Source organism: Carcharodon carcharias, chromosome 2 (genome assembly GCF_017639515.1).
Source record: "Carcharodon carcharias isolate sCarCar2 chromosome 2, sCarCar2.pri, whole genome shotgun sequence".
In the NCBI taxonomy this organism is placed as follows: Eukaryota; Metazoa; Chordata; class Chondrichthyes; order Lamniformes; family Lamnidae; genus Carcharodon; species Carcharodon carcharias.
In genome coordinates this window covers 75,257,494-75,262,163 of record NC_054468.1, presented here as the reverse complement: position 1 = coordinate 75,262,163, position 4,670 = coordinate 75,257,494, and the positions used below count along the sequence as shown (strand labels likewise).

The 4,670-nt window shown below is 39.4% G+C and overlaps 1 protein-coding gene across 1 annotated transcript in view; it reads left to right on the top strand.

The window, feature by feature from the left end:
* The first annotated feature begins 1,489 nt into the window (after positions 1–1,489).
* Positions 1,490–4,670, top strand: part of LOC121275080 (beta-galactoside alpha-2,6-sialyltransferase 1-like) — a 169,185-nt gene continuing 166,004 nt past the window's right edge. The window contains exon 1 of the mRNA XM_041182549.1: positions 1,490–1,561. The gene's annotated coding sequence lies outside the window, so the exon portion shown is untranslated. The remainder of the gene's footprint in view (positions 1,562–4,670) is intronic.

Below are 4,670 nucleotides of genomic sequence, written 5' to 3'. Positions count from 1 at the left end.
CAAGTGGCTGTGATGTCTTCTCACAGTCAAATAGCTGACCCAATATCAACCTCTAGATTCCAGCATGAAGAATGGCTACTTGAGGAAGTTACATGGGGCACCCAGTAATGTCAAGAATTTTACACCACACTTCTTTACATTTTAAATACTGGCAAAAATCCAGCAGACCAGTTGACTTTTTACTGAAGAAAGATTTGCATTTGCGTAAAGCCTTTCACAACCTTGAAATGTCCTTAAGAACTTTATAGCTAAAGTCTATTGGACCTCTTCATCCATGTTCTGGTGCTCTGGGAGAGAGCAGTTTATCCAACATTCCTCCTTCTACTGCTGTTTGATTGATCTAACTGCAGTTGATGTGCATCATTCTAGTAGCTGTTTTCTTGGCTGTGGCAGTAACCTTGGTCGGTTAGTTAAAATTTGTTACCAACTCTTCAACTTGAATAATTTGCTCTGTAAATTGCTGGAAGCCTAAGCTGAGAATGGGCAATGGGACATCTTGGACCTTGGTGAATGATGGGGCCAACAGTCTATCCTTAACCAATGAAGTTTAAGGATTGAGAAAGAAACAGAAGATGACAAAGAAGGAAATATAGTGAATTAGAGCCAATCTGGTACAGAAAGATAAATAAAAAGATAGAAAGGTTGGATTAAGAGAGAGAGAAAAAAGAGACAAAGGAAATATTTACATTTTAAGAACCTCTAGAAACAATTTGTGATCTACAGGAATGATACACCACAGTTTCAACTGTTCCCTTTTTTGGACCTCTGAGGTTCAGGTATGCAGAAGCATAACCTCCTCATTCAAAAGGTATTTGTGCTGTTAATTTTCCATCCTAACCCTGTGTTGGCAATAAATGTGCAATTCCAGCAATATCTTGAAACTCACGGGGAGATTGAGGGTGAGCTGCCAGTTGTCGCAATGTTAATTATCCATTAACTCATGGCAATTTGCAATTCATGGGTATTACTTCCTTGCAAAAATTGCTAGACAATTTACACATTAAAGCAACATACACCATTAAACTCACCATTACTTTGGCAACAATGCTGGTTCATTGATTTTCAAGTTTGAGAATTCTGATACAGTCCTTTAGTTCATTTTTTTGCCCAATGTAAGTTTTTGTTAAATATACCATCAGTTTGCTTCAGATATTGTAACATGGTATGTTTCAATGCAAGTGGAACTACCAGCCTGGTATTTTCTTGTAAGGATCAGTAAACTGACTGAGCACCCTGTATTGTACAAATAAATATATTGTGCAGTGCAGAAATGTGCTCTGCTGTAGGGTACTGCATATCATAATGCTGGTTGAAGGAAGTCTGAGGTGAGGGGTGGTGGGAGGAGTTCAATCACAGAGCTCGCAACACCAATCAATTTGTTGGAAACAATGTTTCTTTATTTTGCCAAGGTGGAAACAGAAACTTTATGGTCTACGTAACTACTGAGCTCTGTCTGCTGAACTATATACCTCAGAAACAACTGGAACTGAATATGTAAACTCACAAGGAGGGAAAGGCAAGGAGAGATCTGCAGCAGTGGCTGGCAGTACTTTAAAACAAGGTAATTTAGTTATTTTGTTTGAGTTCCACAGGCGCTTTGGATTGTTTAATGAAATACAATACAGTATGAAATATACAAATTTAAAAGTGATTTGCAAAAGAAACAAATATGACATGATGATGGAAGCTTTTTGAAAAAAAAAATTCTCCTCTCCTGAGAAAACTCTTCATGCAGGGCACGGCTTCAAGCGTGTCAATTGTGTTTCAGTTCCTTTAATTCCCAATTTAACACAACGACTGGTTTGGGTCTGGAATACACTGTCTGGAATTGTGGTGGAGACAGGTTCAATTGAGGCATTCATGAGGGCATTAGATTATTATTTGAATAGAAACAAGGTGCAGGGGCACGGAGAAAAGGCAGGGCAATGGCACTAGGTCACAATGCTCATTTGGAGAGCCGATGCAGACACGATGGGCCAAATGGCCTCCTTATGGCAAACTATCCTAATTCCATGGATAGAGCTATCCTGTTTCTTCGTTCCATGTTGTACCTTATTCCGTCATATGATCTTAGTGCCTCTGGAACTCAAATGAAACAAACCTGTTTGCTCTTCCCTTTCAATTAAACCCTTGTTTTAAATACTTACTAAATGTCTTACCTTTACTTTAACAAGTGAATGAGTCAACTTTGCCCCTTAAGAGAGACCTCTTAAGTGTTCCTTTACAAAGATGTGATAAAATATTTGCTAAGGCTGCATTAACACAAAAATATCCAGTTAATAGATAGTCAAAATAATGGGCAGAATGGACCCCAGGTGTGTTCAGTTTACAGTGTACTTTGTACCAACAAATTTGCTGTTTAGTGAGCCTCTCAAAGATCTTAAGTTAATGATTTTAGAACTGCTGGCACATTTTAAAAATTTAGTTCATTTATTGCTCTTTTACACTTGACTTGTTCTAATTACCAGTTCAAATTTATATTTTGCTGTGACATTGCTGCCAATCGTTAATGTGCCAATAGTTTACACTACTTTGTGTAATGACAAAAGTAATAATACTTGCAATTTTATATACGATGTCAGAGAGAGAAGATGATCTTGTAACATTTCTCTCTTTTTCTGAAGACAATGAATTATGCTGGGCCTGACAGTCCCAACAGTAAATGCCATTCTGATGCATGAGGCAAGAAAGTGAGTGCCAAAAGATTACACCACAGCTTTTTGAAAAAAATATTCTCCTCTCCTGAGAAAACTCTTAATGCAGGGCACGGCTTCAAGCACGTCAGTTGTGTTTCAGTTCCTTTAATTCCCAAGTCGCCATTCCTCATGTGTGCACATGTATATAGGTGTTGCAAGCCTTTGAATTAAAGCAGCAGTGAGAGGACAAGGAACCCATTACAGCGAAACGCGTTCCTGTGCTCCTTGACATCCACCTGCACAGATTCTACCTCCGTTCACTGGGTGCAGAGATCAGGAGCAAGAATGCTGGCTTCTCTTGTAGCTCATCCACCCCTCAAGCTGTTGCCCAGGTGCAGCATTAAGTGAATTCACCAGAGCATTAAACCTCTTCCAGCATTAGTTGCCATGGGGATCCTGACAACTTTGAGTCAGAATAGGAATTCTCTCATGACCCCATTTGAACAATAGCACACCTGCAAGTGAAGGTGGTGTGAGATTTTGAATCAGTTGCAGGTAAAATTACTGGCAGTGAGACTGGCTTCTGTCATTTTTCATTCAGATTTAGGTTCTGCATGTAATGGCAGCTTCCACAAGGTTTGATGTAAGCTACACAGGAATTAAGAGCACTTTTTCGGATCCTTGCACTAAAGAGAATTAGAACTGATGTGGTTAAAATATTGGGGTAGAATTTCAACTTGCTGACTAGATGTAAAACTGATGTTGTGAGCCCAGTTCTGAAGAAGAGTCATATTGGACTCGAAACATTAACTTTCTTTCTCTCTCTACAGATGTTGCCAGACCTGGTGAGTTTTTCCCAGCATTTTCTGTTTTTATTTAAGAGTCGATGACACATTTTAAAATCTGTCCAATTTTTATTTCAACTGAAAGCAATCTGATGAACAGTTGATCTGCAGTCCCTGTTTAACACAGTGGCATGTTGAACGTGTGCAAAGTAGGCTTGTGAACTATTGTATTGATAGTCTATTTATTTCATTGCAAAATGATCTTGCACAAGGACAGATCAGGACAAAACCAAACTGTGGAGAGATAAAAACAAAAACAGAATTACCTGGAAAAACTCAGCAGGTCTGGCAGCATCGGCGGAGAAGAAAAGAGTTGACGTTTCGAGTTTTTTATCCACACTCTTGTGGAGAGATAAAGGCTGCTCGTGATAATTGTGTAAAAGGAGTATTTCTATGCAAGTCATTTTGAGTGAGCTTGTGAACTCGGGTGAGGATCCCATTGATTAACAGTAGTGAAGCACATCTGCTTCACTTTCCTTGTAATGCAATGTTTTTCTTCTGGGGTCTATGGAGAAACTCTTTAACTGAGGATTAATTTTCAAAGAAAGGAGGCTGTCAGAGGTTAAGGATGTGGGGCACACAATGGGTAAGCATTTTGCAATGAAGGTACATCCCCATGGGAATGCTTATGTAAGCATTCAAGCCCTAACCTGTTTTGCCTTTTTAAAATGTCAGAAACTGTGGGATTTGTTTATCTTAATTGTATTATTTTAGATAAGATTTGTATATACAGATAGGTTCCTACATCGAGGTTCTGGTTCTTCTGTATTTTTCTTTTGAAGTAAATTCCAGGCCTATGACTAATGGTTAGGGTGACTTTTTAAGGCTGGGTACCTTTTTGAAGTGAATAAAAGCTTATCTTATTGGCTTTTTTTAATTCATTCGCAGGATGTGGGCTTCATTGGCTGGGTCAGCATTTATTGCCCATCCCTAATTGCCCTTGAGAAGGTGATGGTGAGCTGCCTTCTTGAACTGCTGCAATCCATGTGGTATAGGTACACACACAATATTGTTAGGGAGACCCACAATGCAGTTAGGGAGGGAGTTCCAGGATTTTGACCCAATAGTGAAGGAACAATGATATACCTCCAAGTCAGGATGGTGAGTGGCTTGGAGGGGAACTTCCAGGTGGTGACATTCCCATGTATCTGCTGCCCTTGTCCTTCTAGATGGTAATGGTCATGGGTTT